The sequence below is a fragment of the Leucoraja erinacea genome, chromosome 13 (genome assembly GCF_028641065.1).
Source record: "Leucoraja erinacea ecotype New England chromosome 13, Leri_hhj_1, whole genome shotgun sequence".
NCBI lineage: Eukaryota > Metazoa > Chordata > Chondrichthyes > Rajiformes > Rajidae > Leucoraja > Leucoraja erinaceus.
The window spans coordinates 39,922,478-39,948,493 of record NC_073389.1 but is presented as its reverse complement, the minus strand read 5'-3'; the positions used below and the strand labels follow the sequence as shown (position 1 = coordinate 39,948,493).

At 40.6% G+C, this 26,016-nt stretch overlaps 1 protein-coding gene across 1 annotated transcript in view; it reads left to right on the top strand.

Moving 5' to 3' along the window:
* The window catches only part of col8a1a (collagen, type VIII, alpha 1a), a 95,932-nt gene that overhangs the window by 46,436 nt on the left and 23,480 nt on the right, over positions 1-26,016 (top strand). Inside the window, 1 exon segment of the mRNA XM_055644995.1 lies at positions 24,780-24,881. The gene's annotated coding sequence lies outside the window, so the exon portion shown is untranslated.

The window sequence follows — 26,016 nt, the reverse complement described above, 5'->3', positions numbered from 1 at the left end:
TTCTGGTTTAATATCGTATGTTGCAATAGTTATATGCAAAAGCTGATCTTTTAATGATTTTTTTTGGTGACAATCTCAATAGACATTGCCACAAATTTGATGACCAGTGGGTGTAGGTTTTCATTCGTTAGCGCCTCAGTTCTGAACAACTCTCATTCTCAAACATGATCGAAAAATAATGGTTTGCTTGGTGTTGACTGGTGGCTAGTATCATTACGATAAGATATCTGCACTGTCTCTTTCATCCCTCTCCCCCCACTCCGTCCACCATACTTGCTATTAAATCCTGTGGTGAACCAGTGAGATTCTGAATTGAGTTCCAAATGCATCTGTTGTATAAAATGTCATACAGAAAGGCATGTGTGGAGGACACTTGATTTATTTTACTATAATTAAATGTTATAAATTATTTGTTAATATTTTAATCTCATTCAACATAATGTTTCTTTTAAAATATCTTAGTCATATATATTTTGCTGGCTCTTAAATGTCTGACAATCAGATATTTAACAAGCCCCTGACAGCCATGGGTTGGGCTGCTGGGTTGGATAGAGATGAGACTTACTCATTGCTTTTAGACCACTCTGCCTTGCCTAGTGATGCAGAAGTGGGAGTTGGGGTGAAGTTGGCATCAGTTTATTTAGCCGTTCACATCCAGAAAAATATGATTGTGGTTAGCAACAGGCAAGGTCTTGGATGATGCAGCTCGACTATCTTTCAATCCTTTTTTCATAAATATAATCTATTGTTTTATGCATTAATAAATTCTGCACCCAGGTACTATTGTCTTTGCACTATCCATTGCATTGTGTATCTGAACTACTGGGCATGTCCTACAAGAGAGAGGAAAAAACAACTATCATAGAATTTCATGAGGATGAGTTCACAGGGGTTTCAAAATGAGTTAACTTACAGGTATGTTGAAGAATTTGACGGAAGAAGAGTCTCGAAGGCTGCAACATACACAGATGGAAATTTAAGTGCTGCCCTTCAAGCTTGCATTTGGCTTTGTTGTAGGAGACCATGCAGAAAGGTTGGGGTGAGATTTGGGTGGTGAATAGAGTGGCATTCGACCAGAAGGTCTGTATCAGTCCTATGGACTGAGCGCAGTGCTCCAAAAACTATAGTGTTTTGGATTTCCCATGTAGTAGAGATCACATTGTGAACACAACACATAGCACACCAGTACTCCAGATAAGACGTGCAAGTGATATACTACTTTAACTGGAATGAATATTTGGTTTCTTGGATGGTGGGGTGGGAAGAGGTGAAAGGGCAGTTATTGCATCTCTTGCAATGACATGGTAAGTTGCCATAAGATAGAGAATGATAAGTTGGGATGGAAGAGGGGATCAAGGAGAGTGATTTCCTTCGAAAGGTGTGGGCGGTGGAATATGTGTCTGATGGTGGAATGTACTGTAGATGGAGCTGATGTAAATTGTGAAGGATGATCTGTTGAATTCAAAGGTGGTAGGGTAGAAAATGAAATCCTGGAGGAACTGTGTTCTTCCTTTGTCATGGAGGAGAAGGTGTGAGAGCAGAACGTGGGAAATAAACATAATAAGATTAAAACCACTGTCCCGAAAGGTGAAGGAGAGATTATGGTTCAAGAAGAGGCAAAATATTTTGATGACAATCTCTTTATTGCAGCAGTTGTGCCGGAAATGAACAAACCAGGAGAATGGAATGGAGACTTTGCAAGAGGCAGAGTGGGAGAAATAACTCGTGCCCTGAAATTGTATTGGTGGGCAGTAATGGCACATTAATGGGGTGGTGTGTAGCCGTCTCATGAAGATTTCATTCGGGGTTCAGCAGCAGTAAAATTCAATCGCAAGTAGTCTTGTATGCTACTAAACGGGGCCTGCATGCTGAAAGCCACAACTTTGAACATTGCGGCCTCCGAAAGAAAATCTGATAAATCTGAGGCTGATATATTTTTGTGAACCCCTGATATTAATGGATATGGTGAATGAATGGGTGTGGAAATGGGTCCCAGATATATCAGAATGGGATATGGTTTAGTTACTGAACTGGTACCCAGAGGCCTAGATGACTGATCCTATCAAAATCTCTAGAAATGTGATAATAGTGATGTTTGAAAAGCTAGAATCATTAATGATAACCGTGAAACCACTGGAGTTTCTCGTGGAAAGATCATTGGGTTCACTGATATTCTTAATGCCAGACAGCATAGAAGCAGGCCCCTTTGGCCCACAGTGTCCATTCTGACCATCAAATACCCATTTGCCATCAGGGAAGGAAACTTGCCGTCCTCACCCAATCTGTAACTCCAGGTCCACATAATGAAATTGGCTCTGACAAACCTAGCAAGCAATTAGGGAATAATTGCTGGGCCAGTCAGTGACATCCAGGTAGAAAATTAGCAAACTTGCAATTGCTTCAATTAATACCCAATTTGACCCTATATAGTGTAATTTATTAAACTATGGCATGGTGGCGCAGCGGTAGAGTTGCTGCCTTACAGCGCCAGGGATTCGGGCTTGATCCTGATGACGGGTGCTGTCTGTACGGAGTTCGTACATTCTCCCTGTGACCACGTGGATTTTCTCAGAGAGCTCCGGTTTCCTCCCACATTCCAAAGACGTACAGGTTTGTAGGTTAATTGGCTTCGGTAAGTTGTAAAATCGTCCCTCGTGTGTAGGACAGCTTTACCGCTGTGTCACTGTGCCACCTGGACCAAGGGTAAGGTCCATAGACTCTCCAAAAGACTTGTTTTAGTTTGAACAAAAGTGGCATTTTGTAAAGAAGAAACTATCTGGAAGAGGGTGGTGGAATTTAATTCCAAGCTTTTAATGGTTCTTGAATTCTTCCCACAGAACTTAGGAGGAGATTGTGTTTGTGGGAGTCTGAGAATTTTCTTCTGGCAACTGTGTACTCGTGTTCAATCCAAGAATTGATGTCTGAGGTTGGAATCATTTAAAAAGAAAGCTTCAAATAAAAAACTTGTGAACAATGTAAATTAGGTGACTCAACTACAGAGGTCTCCATGGAGAGAAACATCAACAGGAATGGACTAAGGGCTCTTACCTTGCTGTTTAATGCGACTCTGAGCAAACTTTTATTACCTAGAATAACAGTCTTCATGTATTTATGTAATATTATTTACATTTTAAGATGAAACCTTCAGGCACATTAGACAACACTGATTTTTCTCCCCAGACCTCATAGTTTCATCAGATTCAATCATTCTGAATATTTATAGTTTATTCTTTGCATTGAGCTGATTTGTCAAATTTATTGTGCAAAGTTGCTTACTTATTCTTATTACATAATCTTTATTGATTACTTTCCTATACTGAAAGTAAACATGCAATGGCCAAAAAAAAAAACTGAGCTCTTCGACCCGCAATGTCAGAAACTGGAAATGATTGCGGAAGCTACGAATAATTGCACAACAGCCTAAACTGAAAGAATAGATGAAGATGGCGATTGTGAAGCCACAGGTCGCAAGAGAGCTGCTGCAGGAGCCGTTCCAGCCGCGCGGGGCAATGGTGTTAGGCCCCGCTCCAGGAGCTCTTATAGTGCACAAATGCAGCCGTCCGCAGAGCAGTAGCAGTCAGCAGCAGCAGCAGCGGCAAGAGAGCAAGAACAGATCAGCAGCAGCAGCAGCGCTCCTAATCAAAGCTTGAGGCACCAGAGTCCCCGGCTTCTTCCCGAGCTCCTCGTTTACGACACCTGAGACCCGACGAGAAAAGGTCGGGTCTAGTGCAGGGTCAAAAGTAGGCTCCCCCACACACACACCCCCTTAACAAAAACTACAAGAAACCAGACACAAAAACGCGGACACTCAGATGTGCCGCCTACCGGGATCCATGTTTACAGGGTTTCAGAATGAACATAGGTTTGTAGGCCTTCAAGCCAGCACCGTCAATGTGATCATGACACCAAACATTTTTATTTGATGACACTTTCTTAAATTGACTCTGCCAAATTTCCTATTCTTTGTTCCCTAAAAAAAAATGTAAAATAAGTCTCTCTGCCTAAATTTTACATGGTTGTGCATTTTAAATGTATTTAATTTGTGTCTTTTCTTGGTGAATTATATTGAATACATTACCCATTCACTTTCCGATTGAACAAGATGCTCAAGATGTGTTTTAAAAAAACCCATTTTGGTCTATATTGTCACGGTGCAAAATTTCCAATAGGAATAAGAAAAGTCGTTTTTTTAATATGCAAGCCTGTCACAATATTGGCTTCCTGCGTCTGGAGTTTGATTTCAATTTCTCTTTCCCATGCATTATAAGATCCATTTTAAAGAGTGATGGTTTACAGGGTTTCAGAATGACTTCCTTGCCAATTTATTTTCACAGTGCTCACATATGTTGAAAGACAAAGGTTTTAATCATAATTAAACAAAGCCAAATGAAACATTTGGTTAGGTAGCCAACATAACTGAACCACAAAGCAACATTTCCTATCTGCTGGGTCATGTAGGTATGTTACAAAACGTACCTGAAGCGTCGCTGAACATCTGTCCCAGCCCGTGTGCGCGATTTTGGCGCCGTTTAGAGGGGGGCGGGTTTAAAACGCGATTTTCCCTAGGCTGTTCAAATCGAGGTTTTTCAGCCTAGTTAATTATTACCGAAAAATCGCCGGAAGATTCCCTCGCTTGAGCTATTGTTAGTTTTAAGGGCTTTATTTAATTGTTATAGTAGGTTAAAAATTAACCTCTAAACACCCGACCGCCGACAACGGGCCAGATCTCATACAGGGGAAAACGGAAGGTAGGCTGTTTATTTTTACGTTAAAATGGGCTTCTTAAGATCCCTTTATACAAAGTTTAATGTTGCGAATAGCTCATTTTGGGCCCATTATATCCTGCAGTATTTTTCTGGGCATTTGAGAGCACAAATCTACCGCAATGTGAACGTTCTAAACCAGCGCGTTCACAGGGTACCACTAGAAAGCTGATTTAAATGGACTTTAATTTACAGCAATTAACCACTAAATTCCTTCCATTTGGCCTATAAATTAATGTAAATGAGATTTAAAAATCATGTTTTATTGTGAATTGTTTGTGAATATTATTTGGACACTTAGGCTATTTAAAAATGTTAATCATTTATTAAGAAATGGATAGATGTTTAGATCTAGTAATTGAAGTTTGGAATTAGCTACAATTAGGTAACTAACTAATTATATGCTTTAATTTCAGGTCATCCAAGTAAGATTATTTTATATTTGTTTCAGAATGCTTCAATCTATGATAACTGAAAATTTCATTCAGTTCTCTTAATTTTTAAGAAAGTTATGGGCTTTTGACTGTCCACGATCACAGCTTTTTTTTATGTCCATAGAATGTCAATAGGGAACAAGATGCTAATTTCCGAGTATGAAAATGGCCATAACGTTTTAAATACTTGAGATATGAAAGTGAATTAGGTGTCAAATTAAACTTATTTTTATGCTTTATCTGATGGGATAAATTGCAGACTTGATTTTTTAAATCTCAAAATTTTGTAACATTGCTAGGTAATGTATGTCAGTTGTCTGTCTAATACAAAGAGCTCAATGCAGAGTCCCCAAATGCTCCCTATGATTTGTGGGGAGAAGGCAAACTGTTTAAGTCTGTCTAAACATGAAACCAACAAAAGAAACAGCAGTATGTTTTCTCATTCTGGCCTGCCATAAGGTGTCACATACTTGAGATTTCTAGTTCTCTGAACACTGACGGGTCCATCACGGGTTTTGCAGTAATCTTGACTGCAGCCAAATACCAATCCAACTCAATTTAACGTCCAGGAGCGGAAAAGACTGCAAAACGTTGTGAACACTGTCCATTCCATCACTGGCTCTGACCTCCCCACCATTGAAGGGATTTACAGGAGTTGCTACCTCAAATATGTAGCCAGCATCATCAGAGACCCACACCACCCTGGCCATACACTCATTTCACTCCTGCCATTGAGAAGAAGATACAGGAGCCTAAAAACTGTAAGATCCAACTTCTTCCCTACAGCCATCAGGCTATTAAACACTACAACCTGCAAATAATCTGGATTACATAGACTTGGGGGCATCAGTTTGTCTTTTTGCATGATTATTGTGCGTGCGTGTGTGTGTGTGTCGTTTTGTACATTTTTTACAGAGTATTATGTTTCCATATTATGTTGTGCTGCTGCAAGTAAGAATTTCATTATTCTCTCCTCCTTGCGACTGTGAAGTCAGTCCTCATCTTCCATCTAAGCATATTGAAGCTTGCAGGACTCAATATCAAATTCTCCAACACTCACTCTTTCTTACTGCATGTATTAGAAAACTTCAGTTCTGACAATCTTTATTTTGGCTCAGTTTTTTCTTTTTTTCTCTCTCTCTTGTGCAGTTCGTCCTGCTGGGCATGTCTCACAGCCTTAGAATTATCAACATCCTACACAGACAAGAAGCTTAACCTGATTTGAACTACTATTTAGTTGTCGCATTAAATCATCTGGACTCTCTCATCAAAGATATTCCTTTTTGTTCTTTATTTTCCTCACCTCCTGCCTGCTACTGAAAACTAATTTACTTTCTTTATTTCTCTCCCAGTTGTGACAAAGGATCCCAGACTGCAATGTTGACTGTTTCTCTTTCCATAGGTTCTGCCTGATCTGAATGTTTTCAGAGTTTTCTATTTTATTTTCATCATTTGCAATAGTTTCGACTTGCATAATGTCAATCACTATGAATAGTTATTATGGAACATTGCAGGTAAATTTAGAGAATATTGTCCTGGTCGAAAATGATTGTTGTTCAATTCACCACAAACTGGTCATTTCTGTTCAGTTCTAGATACCTGCCTAGATACCATGACATTATTGCCATAGAGGGAGTGCAGAGACGGTTCACCAGACTGATTCCTGGGATGTCAGGACGGTCTTATGACGAAAGACTGGATAGACTTGGTTTTTACTCTCTAGAATTTAGGAGATTGAGAGGGGGTCTTATAGAGACTTACAAAATTCTTATCCTACACAGACAGGCTAGATGCAGGAAGATTGTTCCCGATGTTAGGGAAGTCCAGGACAAGGGGTCACAGCATTAAGGATAAGGGGGAAATCCTTTAAAACCGAGATGAGAAGAAAACTTTTTTCACACAGAGAGTGGTGAATCTCTGGAACTCTCTGACCACAGAGGGTAGTTGAGGCCTCTTTTCATTGGCTCTGCCTATCTGAATGTTTAGAGAGTGGCCCTTGTGGCTTTTCATCATTTGCAATAGTTTCGACTTGCATAATGTCAATCACTATGAATAGTTATTATGGAACATTGCAGGTAAATTTAGAGAATATTGTCCTGGTCGAAAATGATTGTTGTTCAATTCACCACAAACTGGTCATTTCAGTTCATGTTTCTATACCTGTCAGGAAGTCAATGATTTATCAGTTTGAACAAGAGTTCCAAGCCAAAATGTTGTCTATCCATTTCCTTCCCCATAAGCTGCCTGACCCGTTGAGTTCTTCCAACACTTTGTGTTATACTTCTTGTGCATTTTTTAGTTTCCACTGCATCACTACACTGACCAATCTAGCCACCCATGGTCAAACCAAGGAACAGCAGATACTGCTTAAAAAAAACCCAGTGCTGGAGTAACTTGGAAGATCAGGCAGCATCTCTGCAGAGCATGGATACATAACAGTTCATCAGACCCTCCCATGTTCTTGACCCATGCTTCCCACGTCTCTGTCCCCAATCTCCTAATATGCCCTCTTTCTAAATTTCACTGAGGCCTCAAGTATTAGTCTTCCCTGGGTCACAACAGGGCTCCATCCTGCTAATATTGCAAAGAGTTCACGTTGAAAATGCAGCTGCAAACTGAGCTCCCACATGGCATTGGATGCCTGCAGATGTGGGTTGTCCCATGGTTTTTGATTCTCCTTCTCTGGGTAAAAGACTCTGCGCATTCACCCCATCTATTCCAATCATGATTTTATACACTTCTATAAGATCACCCCTCAGCTTCCTGCACTCCAAGGAATATAGTCTGAGTTCACGCAGCCTTTCGCTATTGCTCAGCACCTCTTGTCCTGGCAACATCCTCATAAATCTTCTCTGCTCTCTTTTGAGCTTGATGACATCCTTCCTATAGAAGGGTGACCAAAACTGAACACTGCTCCAAATGTGGTCTCACCAATATCTCGTACAATAGTTGTATAACAGTTTGCCCCTCCCTTATTCTCAGTCTGATGAAGATTCCCGACCTGAAACGTCACCTGTTCCTTTTCTCCTGAGATGCTGAGTTACTCCAGCATTTTGTGTCGATCTTCACCATAATGAGAAATCCCTGGACTGCAGACAGCTGTGCAGCCGAACTAAGAGAAGTAGAGACAGTAACTTCCATTGAATCCAACAGGAGAATAATATAGAATTTCCATTTCAATGCCCTTTTGAAAAATGGTCTCAACCGTGCCATATCTGAAAGAACGAGGCTAGAAATGTATTTCCATAACAAAACTTTTTATGTACATCTATGGTAATTGTGTGTCACAAAAAGTACAAAGGAATCTTAGAGAACCTTTTAAAGAACTCAACCTGGAAAACATTCACTTGGGCAAGAGCCTGTATCAACATAACTATGTTCAAAAGATTTTATTTAGTATTTAAGGCCAGATGCAAAATCCTCAAATTTTTATGCGAATAGTTCAGGATACGATGATTACAGCCCTTCATAAAATAATTGAAGTGAATAAGAAGGAATGGAAAAGTAACCCAAACTTGCCTGCCTCAGCTCCTTGTGCCAGTTCCTCAACACCTTTAATTCCCCTTTCTTTCAGCTATTTGTCTATTTCCACCTATTGTCATACTTGGGACAGAGAATCCCAGAGATGCACTATGATGCACACATTTCTAAGCACCCCAACTTATTTTGTAGCTGTGTCCCCCTTGCTTGTGACTCTCACTAGTATCACAACATCTACCCTGTCAAGTCCCATTGGATCTTCCGTTTTGAATAAAGTCACCCCTCATTCTTCTAAACTCCAGGGAATACAAACCCAAATGACCAAGCTTGTTGCTAGGACAATCCTCTCATCCAAAGAATTAGCATTGCGAATCTCCTTTGGATTGCCTTTAATGCTACTGTGTATGTTTTAAAGTAAGGGGACCAAAACAGCACAGTATTTCAGGCGTGGCCTCACCAGCACCTTGTGAAACTGTAACAAAACTTCCCTTTTTTGAAACTCCAATCCTTTTGCAATGAAGGCTACATGCATTCACCACCTTAACTATTTGTTAGACATGACTACTAGCATTTTGTGGTTCATGCACCAGAATGCCTTGATCCCCCGGAACTCCTCTCATTTGCAGTCTCTCTCCAATTGGGTAATAAGCTGCCTTTTGATTCCTCATATCAAAGTCCATGACCTTGCACTTCCCACATTAAACTCCAGTAGCCAATCACTCAATCTGTATCTTATTGAAGTATCATAGTCCTCATGCCCTTCTGCCTATTTTTATATCAAAGGCAAACTTGTAAACCTTACATTTTGATTCCTCCTCCACAACATAAAAAGTAAATTCTAAATATTGAGGGCCTAGAACTGACCTCTCAGGTATTCCACTGCTTACACCTGTCCTGCCTAAGAAAGTGCAGTTATTCCAGCTCTGTTTTTTAATGTGGCATCCAAAGGAGCAGTGAGGAGAGGATAGGGACAGTTATAGATAGTTAAAGAAGGGAATTTATACCTGGAGCCAGAGGAAGTGGATAAGGTACTAAATGAGTACTTTGTATTGGTATTCACTAAAGAGAAAGCTGTTGATGATAATCAGATCAGGGATGGATATGCTGATGTTCTAAAATGTATTGATATCAAGAAGGTGCTGGTCTTGGGACACTTGAACATTAAGTTAGAAAGGTCCACAGGACCTGATCAGAAATATGCCAGGTTATTGAGAAAGGCAAGAGAGGAGATAACTGGGGCCTGGAGATTGTTGTATCCTCTCCAGCCACAGATGAGACCCCAGAGGACTAGAGATTAGCTAATGTTGCTCCTCTGTTTAAGGGCAATGGGGACAAAAATTATAGCTGGTGAGCATATCGGGGAATTTATGGAGAAGGTTCTTTGGGATAGGATCTACTTGCATATGGAAAGGCGTAGACATATTGGGGATTGTCAGCATGACTATATGTGGGTGAGGTCATATCTTACAAACTTAATTGAGTTTTTTGAGGCGATGAGGAAGATGATTGAGTGGATGTTGACTACCTGGACTTAGGCTCAAGCTTTCTCTCAAGGCTCCTCATGGTGGCTGATCCAGAAGATTAAGGCACATGGGATACATGCAGACTTAGTAGATTCGATTCAAAATGGACTTGGCCATAGGAAACAAAGGGTAGTGGTGGAGGGGTGTTACTGACTGTAGGTCTGTGACCAAAGGATCAATGCCGTGAACTTTTTTATGGTATTATATATGATTTGGATGAAAATGTATGTGGACATTAGTAAGATTGCCAATTACACATTTTGGTGGAGTTGTACATAGTGAGCAAGGTTTTGCAAGGTTCAGCAGGATATAGACAGGTTGGAAATATGTACAGGGAAATGGAAGCTGAAGGTGTTACACTTTGGGAAGTCAAACGTAGCAATACATGGTGAGACCCTTAGTGGCATTGATGTACAATGGGATGCAAGTCCATAGCTCCCTGAAAGTGGCAACACAAATGGATAAGGTGGGTAAAGAGTGCATATAGCATGCTTGTTTTCATCGATCAGGGCATGGAGTATAAAAGACGGGAAGTAATGTTGCTACTGTATAAAACTTGTGTTAGGCCCCAATTGGAATAATGTGTGGAGTTCTAGTGACTGCATTGCAGGAAGGATGTGGAAGCTTTGAAGATGGTAAAAAAAAAACATTTGGCCAGGTACATGGACAGGAAAGGTTTAGATGGATATGGGCCAAATGCGACCAGGTGGGACTAGTGCAGATGGGGCATCTTGGTCGGCATGGGCAGGTTGGGATGAAGGGCCTATTTTCATGCTGTATGACTATGAAGCAGAAGAGATTCACTTGGACGTTAACTGGATTAGAGATTATAAAATAAAGAGTTTGGACAAACTTGGATTGTTTTCTCTGAAGCATCAGAGGCAGAGGTGTGACCTGATATAACTTACATAGAGAGATAAACAGAGTAGATGGTCAGAGTCTTTTTCCCAGGATGAAAATGTCAAATATTAATGGGCATAGGTTTCAAGATCAATTTATTGTCACATGTACCAATTAAGGTACAGTGAAATTCAAATTACCATACAGCCATATACCAAAAAAGAAGCAACAAGACACAATACTACATGAAAGTTAACATAAACATCCACCACAGCGGATTCCCCACGTTCCTCACTGTGATGGAAGGCAATAAAGTCCAATCCCCTTCCTTTTATGTTCTCCCGCGGTCGAATCATCCGCAGTCGGGGTGATTGAAGCTCCTGCAGCCGGCAGTCGAAGCTCCCACGTTCGGGCGATCGAAGCTCCTGCGGCTTAGAGTTCCTGAAGTCGGCCTCTGACCGGAGAGCTCAGAAGTCGATCCCTGGCAAAGGGATCGTGAGCTCCGCGATGTTAAAGTTCGTAGGCACCCGCGGAGGAGCTCTTGAAATCGGTCTCCAGCAAAGGCTGCCAACTCCTCGATGTTAGGCTGCAGTGCGGACGGAGATACGATGCGGAAAAAAATTGCATCTCGGTCGTGGTAAAAGATTAGAAAAAGTTTCCCCCAACTCACCCCCAACTCACCCCCCACATTTCTTACATGAAGTTGTAGTTGCCTGGAATATGCTGGCAGGGCAAGTAGTGGAAGCAGATATAATAACAATGTTTAAGAGGCTTTTAAATAGACAGATAAATGGCAGAAATTGGGTGATATAGATCTTGTGCAGGCAAATGTGCGGTTTAATTTGGCATCATGGCTGGCTTGTTGTGGTCTGAAGGGCCAGTTACTGTGCTGTACTGTTCTATGTTGACCACCGTTTACTGTAGACTTTAGACTTTAGTCTTTGGAAACCTGCTCACAGGTCATTTGAAACTTGTTGAAAAATACGCCGCGACCTAGCTAAAGCGTCGAGTACACGGTGACTACTCTCGAGCATGAAGGAGAGTTACAAAGACCTCCTAGGACCTCGTGTCGACCATGCTGCAAGTATGAGTCGAGGGCAAACTCGCCAGTACTAGCGGATTAGGTTGCCCAAGTGGGACAACCCCTTTAGTTGTTCCCATATAATTAAAGAGCGATAAAGCTGTGTAAATGTGTTTACCACTCCACTTTTTACATCAGTAATTAATATACATCTATTTGCCCTCTAATTTAGTAATACAGATTTGAAACCTTCTTATAAAAATTGCAGTCAAGAACGTTTGCTGTAATCTTGTATCCACGAACTGTGAGAATAAACTGTGAAAATCTATACTAAAATATTACAGCATGCATGGTTGCTATATTGGTTTTCCTTTAACATTAATATACTGTATAAGCCTTGAAACTGCAGCAAACCCCTTAAGGGGTTGGACAGGCTAGATGCCGGAAGATTGTTCCTGATGTTGGGGAAGTCCAGGACAAGGGGTCACAGCTTAAGGATAAGGGGGAAATCCTTTAAGACCGAGATGAGAAAAACATTTTTCACACAGAGAGTGGTGAATATCTGGAACTCTCTGCCACAGAGGGTAGTTGAGGCTAGTTCATTGGCTATATTTAAGAGGGAGTTAGATGTGGCCCTTGTGGCTAAAGGGATCAGGGGGTATGGCAGTACAGCACAGTAACTGGCCCTTCAGACCACAACAAGCCAGCCATGATGCCAAATTAAACCGCACATTTACCTGCACGGGATACTGAGTTGGATGATCAGCCATGATCATATTGAATGGTGGTGCAGGCTCGAAGGGCCGAATGGCCTACTCCTGCACCTATTTTCTATGTATCTATGTAAATGACAGCATGCAAATATTTCATGAGTTGTGTCCGAAGACATTAAACATCTTTGTAAAATTTGCTCAACTTAACTTTGGGGCTTAGTCCAAAGTGATGTTATCTTCAGACAAATTGTACACTAGTCAAAACTTATTTATGCACACTCTTTCAGTAATGCAGATTTATTATTATTTATTATAAAGATGATGTACGATCAATGGATCTTAACAGTCAAGTTTCAGAAGTCTGATTGAAGAAGGGTCCAGTCCATTTCCCTCCACATATGCTGCCTGACCTGCTGTGTCCCTCCAGCAGTTTTCTTGCTCAACATTCTAGCATCTGCAGTCTTTGTGTCTTTGCCTTTTGGGATGTAACAACAGAATTCAGTATTTACACAACTGAAGTCGTAAATGATGCCTTTTGTGTTTCTGTTTTATTTGGACTGGACTGGAGCTTCACTTTGGTATCATTGCTTATTGGAGGGTGAGACTGCAATTGTTGATTTAGTTGGAACAATACATCAGTATAACAGGATTCTGCAAAGGTACAGTTTGTTATAATTGGAAGGCTGCACTGTCCTAACTGTTTGAAAATATTTAATGTTGCAAACTAACATGTTTTTTTAACCGTAGGTTAATTCTTTAGAATTAATCACCACCATAAGGAATAGTTGAGGTGCAAATGCATTTAAGGATATCATAGCTAACCACGTGACGTTTGTGCTGATATGATTAAATGGAAGAGAGTGATAAGTATAGACCGGTTCGGTCCAGTCAAGCTGTCTTTTGTATTTACATTCTATGTAATTTTTTATACAACACCACCCCGCAATGAGATGTATCGAACACATTTTGATTGCAGTAGAGTTGATCAAAATTAGTCCCTATATCTCACTATAGGGGTGATTCCTTCACTTTTTAAAACCAATTTATTGATATACATTGTTTTCAATGAAATTAATTTCAACAAGATCCAGTTTTGTTGGATTATGAACCCTTTAACACCAATATTGATTGAAAATATACATTCATTGAGCATCCTACAAGATTGTAACAAAAGAAAATCAATATCATAGTGGCCCCAGTTTGGGTACAGTAGCAAACCAGATTTAGGAGTTCAAATACCATTACAGGAATTGTACCATAAACATTTAAACTTTTGTAGTCTGTGGGCTGTGATGGAACAATGATAAAATATTAATTTATAGCAAAATTCTAAGAAGTTCACTATGTGTTTCAAAAAGTAAAACAAATACTCGGAGCTGTTCCAAGACAGCTAAAGAGGAGTAATAAATGTGACCCAATTCATTTAAGATACATGCCCTTCTTTGAACATTAATCCCAGGTAGTGGCAACAAATTCCCTCTGCCTGTTTTTAAATGTTGATTTGTTATATAACAAAGGGGAATTTCTTAACATTAAAATGCATCTCCATGTCATTATTTTACACTTTTTTAGTGTTATCCCTGCTGCGTTCATAGGAAGGCTTTATACAAGTTCACAAGGTATAGGAGCAGAATTAGGCTATTCGTCCCATCGAGCCTACTCTGCCATTCAATCGTGGCTGATCTCTGCATCCTAATCCCATTTTCCTGCCTTCTCCCCAAAAACCCTTGACACCCATTCTAATCAAGAATTTGTCTATCTCTGCCTTAAAAAAATATCCATCTAACATCAGCAGCACCGTGACTCCCCCTGTGGTGCAAGAAAACTTGAGATTAGAGTTGTAAAGCACATAATTCACCCTTCAGCTCACCATTGTCTATGCCATCATGTACCTATCTACACTTATTCCATTTGCCAGCACAGTCAGTAGCTTACTATACTTGGTGATTCATGTGCCCATACAGATGCGTCTCAAATGTTGTGAGTGCATCTATATCCACCACCTCAGGTGGTACATTCCAGATTTCAACCACCCTCTGGGTGGAAAAAAGTCTTCCACAACTCCCCTCTAAATCTCCTTCTCCTCACCTTAAAAGTATACCTTTTGCATGCTGAAAGCTGATTTGGGTAGAAATGGTGTGCCTGGATCAAGATTTTGCAGTATTAGAATTTGTGAAATGTCCACAGTAAAATCTCCAGTTCAACAAATGTACTCTTCCAGCAAATGAATGCAATAGACCATAAAATGTGTGCTTTTGATGAGAGTGAGTGTTCTTACTTGCACAGCTATCTGTTAGTGCATTGTTGCTTTATTCAATGTCCAAGTCCATTTGAGAACACGGCATGCCTTTTTATGTATTGTTTTTGGACAAGAAAGTTTTACAAGGCAAGTGATTGTGAATGATTGAGTACAGTGAACCTGGATCCTTGGATCAAATGTATCTTTATATGAAGATTTCAACAGTTTGTTCCGTTGTACAGTAATCTCTTATAACTAACAACTACTCAGGATTACCTCAAGTGGATAACGTCAGGGTATAAGAGTCAGTGTTTCCTCCAGGGAAACAATGGTGATATATTTTTCCTTTTCAGATAACAGAAATTCCTCCGTTTGCTCTACATGGCAATTCACTACAGCCGTCAGATTATTCAGGTAAAACATAACAGTCTGCAATATCAGCATGCTGGTTAACCCTGAACACAACCTCACCATACAGCGTCAGCATCCTGATCAATTGTCCTGGGGAGCCGTGCGCGCAGCAGGAATGTCCCATGGAGCCGTGCTGACCCGATCCACCCACCGAATAACCGTGGCGCCGACCGGAATGCACCCCGGTAGGCCCGACTCGCCCCACAGGCCTCCCAGAGGACTGCGGAGAAGCCGGGCAGCGAGGATGAATAAAGTTTTATCGTGTCGTATCATTATTACATTCACATCCAGATGTTATTTAACTCCACCTCTGCTCATAACTGATTCTGACATCACTGAAATACATTACATGCCCTAAATCTGCTGAACGTCTCAGCTCTACCTCATCCAAAAATTATTTCACCTGCGTTTATCTTCATGTAATCTATTCTCTCTGGTTTCTGCCCACTCACCATTCTGCAACACAAGCAGTTGTTGACTATCGGAATGTTTAAGAAAAAATTAGACGGGTACATGGATAGGACAGGTTTGGGGGGATATGGACCAAATGCCAGCAGGTGGAACTAGTGTAGTTGGGACATGTTGGCCGTTGTGGGCAAGTTGGGCTGAAGGGCCTGTTTCCACACCGTATGACTTTATGACTCTAAGCATTTTAAAACCATATGCTTACAAATCTTTTCTGTGAGTTTCCTTCTGATCCTCAGTCCTACCTCTCAGCTTGCATCATCCACCTATCTAAGGGTGCAAGCATGTTATTGCTCCTTTGGTTTCACCTTTTGTAACTGCTTATTATTATTGTTATTCTTCCTAATAAACTTGGTACATTTCACCCCATCATCATCAAGGTCTAGTTTTGCTACTTTGCCTTGCAGTTATCATTGGTAACTTTTCTATCAACAATGGGTTCAGTATCGGAATTTACCACTAACCCAACCCCACCTCCATTCTGAGTTGCCTCTGCAATAAAGATTGTTGCCATATGGTTTTCTTTCACTAATTTTCCCACTTCTCTTTTGGATTTGTACTAGTTGGATCTGTTTTTATTCTTCATCCTTCAGTAACTGGAAAGATTGGCTTACACTTCAAATGCTTCAATAGCAATCCTTAGTATTCCACTGCAATCTGATACGTTATTAGGGAGTACAAATTCTGTCATTATCTAGCATTTTATCCAAAGTAGGTCACTTCGTTTTCATAACCACCTTCATTTTGATCACCATACCAGTCACCATTGTCTTGTTACACCAATGAAAATAGAATATAGACACAGTAACTCAGCAGGACAGGCAGCATCTCTGGCGAGAAGGAATGGGTGACGTTACAGGTCTAGACCCTTCTTCAGACAATGAAAATAGAATTATGTGCAATTTTTTTTACTGTTATGTTCTTGCATACATTGTTTTTCCTTTCTTAATTCTTGTCATTATCAAATGATTTAGTGTTTTTTGAAGTCTCCAAAAAGTACTTTCACTTTTTTAATTATTTTAGATTCTGAACAGATTAGTTTCTGGTAGGAAAATTCTAAATCCAATTTAGAATTGGATTATACCTTGGAAGAACACCTAGCAATGTGAATTTTGCAATTGGCCAAGCTAGGATTTTGAAAATTATCCATCATGTCCTTTTATGATATGCAACTGACCTCCTAAAATGGAATAAACAACATTAATTACCTGCAAAATTAACCAGATTTAAAGCCAAGCCTCAGTTGCAAAAGCAAACGTAATTATGGTACTCCTTCATGAGCTGTTTATTCCAATTCCAAGTTGAATCACGGGGATTAAATGGTATTAAAGCAAAGTTATAGTTAGGTGGAGTGACCACAAGATTCTCCAGCATTTTTGTGTACCTTTGATTTTCCAGCATCTGCAGTTCCTTCTTAAAAGACGATATTAAGAGTGTCTGCTTGCACAGGAGATTGGACAAGATATTCTTGCCTCCATTTCGTTTCTCACAGTGATTTGGACAATATAATAACTTCAAAAGGAAATTCATATATATAAGGAAAAACTTACCAGGCTGGGTGTAAAATGTGGGACGAATTGATTTACGTTTTCAAAGTGCTGGCACAGATATGAATGCTCAACTGAACCCCTTTCTCTAGAGGGTGTGAGCTATAGGGAGCTATAGGGAGAAGTTGAGTAGGCTGGGTTTCTATTCCATAGAGCGCAGGAGGGTGAGGGGTGATCGTATAGAAGTGTACAAAATCATGAGAGGAATAGATCGGGTTGATGCACAGAGTCTCTTGCCCAGAGTAGGGGAATCAAGAACCAGAGGACATAGATTCAAGGTGAAGGGGAAAAGATTTAATAGGAATCCGAGGGGTAACTTTTTCACACAAAGGGTGGTGGGTGCATGGAACAAGCTGCCAGAGGACGTAGTTGAGGCTGGGACTATCCCATCGTTTAAGAAACAGACAGATACATGGATAGGACAGGGTTGGAGGGGTATGGACCAAGCGCAGACAAGTGGGACTAGTGCAGCTGGGACACTGTTGGCCAGTGTGAACAAGTTGGCTGAAGGGCCTGTTTCCACACAGTATCACTATATGACTCTGCTATGTTTTTCTGTGATTCATTGTTGGGTTCGGCTTGTAACACCTCCTTTCCTGGATATGAATGGCTTAGAGGGATGTGGGTGCTGGTAGGTGCGATTAGTCAAGAGAGAGTTAGATTTAGCTCTTGGGGCTAAGGGAATCAAGGGATATGGGGGAAAAGCTGGAACGGGGTACTAATTTTGGATGATCAGCTGGCTCGAAGGGCCGAATCACCTACTCCTGCACCTATTTTTCTATGGTTCAGTCAAAAGCCAAATAACATTCCACAAATGCAAGCACTCAAATGTGAAATCTGCACCAAACTATAAACCAAAAGTAAATTTGAGGTTATCCTTTGAATGGCACAGAAAAGGTTTTCACTTTTGTGAAGATCAGACCAAATTCCTTTTAGTTTTAGTTCTTTGAAACACTTGACTCAGAAATGTATTTGCATCCAAAGCGAGGTGTACTTCATTAATGCAGGGTCCAGCAATGGTTGTGATCATGAGCCTGTCAGTTAAAGAGTCAATAGTGTTCATTACTTAATATCACTGACGGGTATTGAAAATAACTAAGAAAGGCTCCTTTACCAGAGTACAAAGGAGAATGACTTTGCCTACACCAGGTATGCAAACCCTTGGCTCAACTACACCTGAAGTACTCAGAGGTATCAGGACACCACATACATTTGATTGGTTTTATTGGCCTTTAGCGGAGGTGTAGTGTGGACGTACTAAGATGATGTCTGTATCTAGAAATTGGACTTTAATATTGTTGGTTTACTACATGGTTTGCAAATAACACTGATGGCGCAATTTAAAAAAACCCAGCACCATTTGGAGATTTTAAGAATTTACCATGATTCGCACCCCCACCCCCCACCCCCCTCCCAGGTATTTAAGAGAAGTAAAAGCTGACGTATATTTCAGTCAGCAACTGCTCCAAAACATGTAGCTGTTGCATCATTCACTCATTCACCAGGTGAAAGTGGTCAGCACTTTTAAAGAGATGTCTCCATGATATCCATGGATGTGATGGAGAATGTTAAAGGGTGTATTGCAGACTTTGTGGAGAGACCAGGTGGGAGGGAGAAGGGATAAAAATGCGCATCTTCCAGCAGAGTGCTTTTCCAACAATATGGATCGGGTGCCCTGTGGTTAAGGAAAGCCTCAAGGATTTAGCAATTATTGTGGTCGCTGGGTCCACAGATCAAGAGATCAATTGAATAAACTCACTAATTCACGGATCCCTCTATCCTTACAAATGGCTACAGGCAATGATTTTTTTTAATTGCTTAATGAAAATGACAGTGTATACATATATATTTAAAATGCTATCCTTGAGGGTGCATATTTTAATTTGTGTGTAGTTTTGCATGATGCATCCATTGATGAGTTATTTCCAACAGTCATAACTCATGATAGACAATAAATGCTGGAGTAACTCAGCGGGTCAGGCAGAAAAGGCTGGAGTAGATGGTAGTCACTGGGTCCACAGATCAATTTCTCGCAATCTAAAACTTTGAGTTCACTGCTGAGAATTTGAATAAACTCACTAATTTATAGATCCCTCGAACCTTAGTCATAACACGTGACATTGTAGATCCTGTTTCTGTCATAATTGATTAAAATGACCCATGCACATTGATGATGTAATCATATTCATAAAATGTAACAGGGAAAATAAACTTGCACTGGGGTAAATTGCAAAATGACGTGCCTGGTCCAGTTTCCTGATGGGTATGACTTCAACAGGAAATGTGTGCAAGATTTCAAAACATGATTTATACACTCCACATCATCATGTTTAAAGTAAAACTGCTTCACATGGGTTCAATTTCTCATCAGTGAAGTCAAAGTTTAATATTACGAGAAAATATTACATCATCTAAGGTTTCGATTCATGGAATTTCAAAGTGATTTGGTCAAAGTTTACTAGATGTCGGGAGCAACCCGTACTGTACACACATATAAACCTGTTTGCTGATTGGGGCAATGTAGGATCAGAAGGATTGTCAAAAAATCGGAACCAGTCCTTTGGCAAAGGTAGTTATGAATAACTTTTACACTTGACAAGCTATTTAAGTTGGGAACACTCCTTTGCAAACAGCTACTGATGCTTAGTCTATTGTTAATCTTAAAGTGGTGATTGATAGATTTTTCCTTACATAAGTTACAAAAGAATTGTGGAGAATAGACCAAAATATTTAGTTGGTTCATAGAACCGTCATAATCTCAATAAATGGCAGATCATTAAATGGCTTTGGTATGTTGGCCTTCATCAGTCAGAAAATAAAGTACAGAAATTGGAACATTATGGTACAGCTGCACAAGACGTTGGTGAGGCTGCACTTGGAATATTTGTTGCATTCTTTTGCAGTGTTATTTGTGACTATTTAGTCTGTTTGATTACATTGAATATTGACATGAGTTATTGATTTTGAATGGCTCCAATGTAGCAATTGCAGCTAACCTATTCCTCGGCTTGCTACTTTACGTATATGCCACGTCGCATTTAAAAGTTTGCACTTTACTTTAGACTTTAGAGATATAGCGCCGAAACAGGCCCTTCGGCCATTGAGTCCGTGCCGATCAGTGATCACCCCATATACTAACACTATCCTACACCAAGGACAATTTAAATAAAGCCGATTAAACTACAAATCTGTACATCTTTGAAGGATCAGTCTGAAGAAGGTCTCAACCCGAAACGTTGGCCATTCCTTCTTTCCAGAGGTGCTGCCTCACCCGCTGAGTTACTCCAGCATGTTGTGTCTACCTTTGATTTAAACTGGCATCTGCAGTTCTTTCTTACACTGTATGTCATGTGATGGTTTTAGGCTTCAGCTTCAGCTAACACACATGTTTTTGGTACATCATGCGTACAGTTTCTATTCCTTCTGATAATCAAGGAGAGTATCGGTGACTTGTTTGATGCAGGTCTGGATTGTAGGTTGACTAAACAGGAGTCACTTGATGCAGCCTGGAAGGAGCCCAGTCTGAAAATACTGAGGGCTGCTGTTCCTTTCATTGGCAGAGAGACTGGTTGGTTAGCAGGCAGAATGGGTTGTGATTCCTGCTGTAAGACGATATGCACTGGTTTGTGGTTGCTGGTGGTACAGTGGTTAAGTAACTGGAGAGTAGCACCGAGTTCAAATTATACCTCGCGGTTGTGGAATTTACATTCAAATCTTAAAAAACTAGTCATTGGTAATGATGACTATAAAACCTCTGGATTTCCCAGAAAACCTCATGTTTTTCTGATCTCCGCTGGAAATTTGCCATCCTTTGCCAACCAGTCAGCTCTGTGACGCAAGTCTACCTCCAACAATGAGTTTAACTCTTCACTAGCGTAACAGGCTACTCGGTTCAAAGACAATTTAGGGTTGGGCAATTAGTTCTGGCTTAACATACCTCCATTTTTGTGTCTTTCTGGTTCAGGCTGAGCCACTGATTCCAGATCCTAAGAAGCGAATGAATAGAAAAAGTCTCTCTGTAGTATTACATATACGACTCACCATCTTGATTAACTGGTAACATGTCATGAGGTCAGTAGATCAAGGTAACATCTGGGGGGGACCAGAAACGCAGTGGACAGAATAAAGAATGAATCTTCCAGACATCGATGGGCAGGCTAATGTGTCTTATCGACATTATGAAGAGGGTAATCGCTCTTTAAATCAGCCTAGGCTGATGAGCTTCTTCAATATACTATGCAGTTTACGCACTCCATGAACAAGAATAATGTAATTCAAAGCAATTTCGTGGCATCTTGGGAAGTGGAGGTTGGTATCTACTGTAGACTCTATGGGCTTCCAATGGACTCTTCAACACTGGATCTTATAGGCACGATAGGCAGCGCTGGAGACCCGGGTTTGATCCCGACTACGGGTGCTGTCTGTACGGAATTTGTACGTTCTCCCCGTGACAGCGTGGGTTTTCTCTGAGATCTTCAGTTCTTTCACACTCCAAAGGCGTACAGGTTTGTAGGTTAATTGGCTTGATGGAGGTGTAAATTGTCCCTAGTGCGTGTAGGATAGTGTTAATGTGCGGGGATCGCTGGTCGGTGAAGTGGGTCGAAAGGCCTGTTTCCGCGTTGTACCTCTAAACTAAAAATCTAAAATCTAAAAATCTAAAACCCTTTAGACCCTATGGATTTGATATATCCATAAAGGCAAAGAAAAAAGTAAAGTTGCTTCCAAACAGTCCACAGACTTGCAGGACAATGTTGAAGTGTAAAAAAACATTTGTGCATGGGAAGCTCAGTTTCTTGTAACAATTCTCATTTGTAATCTTCCCCAAACATTGATTTTCATGACCAGTAGCCTGTCTTCTAACCTAAACTGACACCCATCACAAATACTTGTTTAGTAATTCATTTCTGATAGTGATCAACTTAAATAAAACAACATCACAATCTTAAGACATTCAGCTGGTTCATTTTGAAAGTTTGGCAATGCTTAGTCCTAGTAAAGTAGCATTAGACAAGATAGACACAAAAAGCTGGAGTAACTCAGCAGGTCAGGCAGCATCTCTGGAGAGAAGGAATGGGTCGAGACCTTTCTTCAATCTGAAGAAGGATCTCAACCCATTGAACGTCACCCATTCCTTCTCTCCAGAGATGCTGCCTGACCCGCTGAGTTACTCCAGCTTTTTTGTGTCTCTCTTCGGTTTAAACCAGCATCTGCCGTTCCTTCCTACAGCATTAGACAAGAGTTGTGGTTGGGTAGGTGGTCTGGATTCCTTCCACTGAGCTGTTTTGAGTTCAAAATCTCAGCCTCTGTACTCGAACAAACACACATAAACCATGCAGGGGACGGGCCTATAAAAACAAAGCTGCCATCCGTGTCTCCCTGTTACCACATGGCTGTTTGTTTAGTTTGGCCTTTAAATACCTTGGATCAAAAAAAGAGTTTTAAAATACAAGGACTAAAACCACTGCAAAAAGGTATAAAACCCAACAGATCTTACATACCGATCTGTCCACAGAGGAAGCTGCATATTATGCTTGTTCAGAAGCAGACGGTGCTGGCTTGCCTCTTTAGTATGGAATTTATGCTGGAAATATTTATTCTGGATGTACTTTCGTGCGTTAAGGTAATGATGATTGCACTGATTCTTGAAGGTGTTACTTTTAGGAGAATAATATTATTTAACATGACAGCTGGTGATTTTTTTTAGCTGATTCTTAATGTTTTATACCGTAAATCACAGTTGATTTTTATGCATGCATGAATAACTGGAAAGACAAATGAATCACCGAATTGTTACAACAGAGAAGCAGGTTATTTGATCCACTGGCTCTGTACAAGAGCAGATCAATTAGGCCCACTCCCTGATCCCTCAATAGTTCTGCAAATGAATAGTTTTCATATATATAGCCAGCTCTATTACGAATGGTATATTTGAATCTGCCTCTACTGCTCTCTCTGGCAGTGCAGTTCAAACCTAGCTCCTGACTGCACAAAAAATGTTTCTTCATATTCAGCACACTCTTTCCCAAGTGCACCATCTCTTGAACCTGCTAGTGGGAATGTTGCTCTTTGTCTTGTCAGTCTTTACCTTTTATGATTCTCAATAGTCAAATCCTCTTGCAACCTCCTCTGCCCCAAGGAGAATATCCCCATCTTCTCCAATCTATCCACATAACTAAAGTCCCTCATCCTTGAAATCATTTTAGTAAATGGTGCGGCATGGTGGTGCAGCGGCAGAGTTGTTGCCTTACAGCACTAGAGACACAAGTTTGATTTTGACTGCAGGCGCTGCCTGTACGGTATTTACGTTCTCCCTGTGACCGCGTGAGTTTTCCTCGGGTGCTCCGGTTTCCTCCCACATCCCAAGGACATACAGGTTTGTAGGTTAATTGGCTTCGGTAAAAATTGCAAGTTGTCCCTGGTGTACAGGATAGTGTTAGTGTACAGGCGATCGCTGGTCGACACTGACTCGGTGGGCTGAAAGGACTGTTTCCGCACAGTATCTCTAAACTAAACTAAACTAAACCCCTTCTGCACTTTCTTTAAATCTTCACATTTAAAGTGTGGCACCTATTATTGGGCAGAAGACCCCATTGCAGTTTAACAAGTCTGTTATGAAAGTTAATTTTAACTTTGTTCTTGTGCTCTAACTCTGTTTACAAAACCTAGGATCCCAAATGCAAGGCTTCCATGTATTACAAAGGCTTTGCAAAGATCCATGTATTCGAGAATTGCTCTCACAGATTGATGTATATAAAAATTGTTTGCAGTATTTATAGCAGTACATACCATACTTCATCTATACTTCAAATTTTAACCAAAATAGTTTAGGACAAAATCTTTAGACACTGCAGTGTTGTTGAACTGGTACCAATCTAAAATGTTTTGCGCAGAAGAAAAACTAACAAAAATAAATTAATATGTGGAAATTCAACAGTCTTTGTCATACCAGAAAGGGTTATAATGAAAGTTTAAATCAAATCAGTGGAAAATCAACTTATTAGTTTCTAACATATAAATTGATGAAGAAATCTCATCGATTTAACCTCCTTCATTAAAATTATCGCAAATCTTATTTTACAAATTGGCTTAATGCCGGAGTTTGATTACATTAGACTCTGTGAATTTTGATATCCATACCTTCTCTCTTCTGGAGTACATCCCATTGCAGCTTTTGGTGCTGAATGTTTCTTGAAACTATGGCGCCCTCTAGTGTAAACATATATACATTTATATTTTCTTTTGGGGAATAGAAGTTCTACCTATTATTTTGAACTGTTTGCCATGCTATGATAATGCTATTGTCATTGTTCAAATCCTTCCTATAATATCCATTTATTCTGTAGATTGGTTCTGAACTGCTGGCAATACTTTAAGTGTGATCCACTGCTTTCACTCTTCACACGACTTGTGGTTATAACAGCCCTGTTGGGTGCAACTCTTGCCAGGTAAGAACAACACCGTTCTCCCTGTAACCCCGTGGGTTTTCTCTGGGTGCTCTGGTTTTCTCCCGCACCAAAACGTCACATAGGTTTGTAGGTTAATTGGCATCTGTAAATTGTAAATTATCCCTAATGTGTAGGATAGTACTGGTGTGGGCTGAAGGGCTTGTTTCCTCGCTGTGGGCCTAAAGGCTAAAGGTGTCAAGGAGGTATTCCATTTGAAAATGGAGACCGTGGTCAAACTTTCATGTTTGGCTGAGAATTTGGCTATTATGAGATATGAAAATGCAAAACATTTTAACTCCAGCACCAATCTATTTCCAGCCTGCTCATGTGGTTTTCACAGAGGTCTGATGATGCGGAGGAGGCAATGAGCCTACCTATAGGTGGTGGCCTGGTCATCTTGCACCCCACCGGCCTCCGCATCCAACACATCATCTTCCGACATCTACCTCCAATGCGATCCTGCCACCACACATCTTCCCATCTCCAGCCCACTTCCTTCACAACCCCTTAGTTCACCCATCCCTTCCCACACAAATCACCTCCTCCCCAGGTACTTTCCTCTGCAACCACAAGAGACGTATCACCTTTCCCTATATCTCCTCCCTTGCTTCCATCCAGGGACCCTGAAAGTCCTTCTAGGTGAGACAGAAGATCATGCCTATTTCCTTTGTTCCATAGATGCTGCCTCACCCTCTGAGTTTCTCCAGCATTTTTGTCTCCCTTCGATTTTCCAGCATCTGCAGTTCCTTGTCACTTCTGGTGTTTGAGTGGGTAGCAAGATAAACATGCTCAATGCTGAAATGTCCTGTTGAAAAGCTAGAAAGTATCAAATGGTGGAAGGGAACAGTGAAGTAATGACATCATGGTTTGAGATCTATTTTTCCCTTTTAAAAAAATGGTAACATCTTGCGAGCAGACTTTAACTCCCAATTTATTTTATGTTCATGATCTAGGCTGGTGTTTCTTTCATGGCTTTGATCAAATGACCAGCAAATGTGTAAGAGCCCCGGTGGACAATTTATCCAGGGTGCCAACATTGCTGCTTTCTCAACTGAGCTCAAGGCCTGACTCACCCGGCAGCCATAGTCTTTTCAGCACAGGAACTGGTTAACAAAACGTTTCATTAGGAAACAAC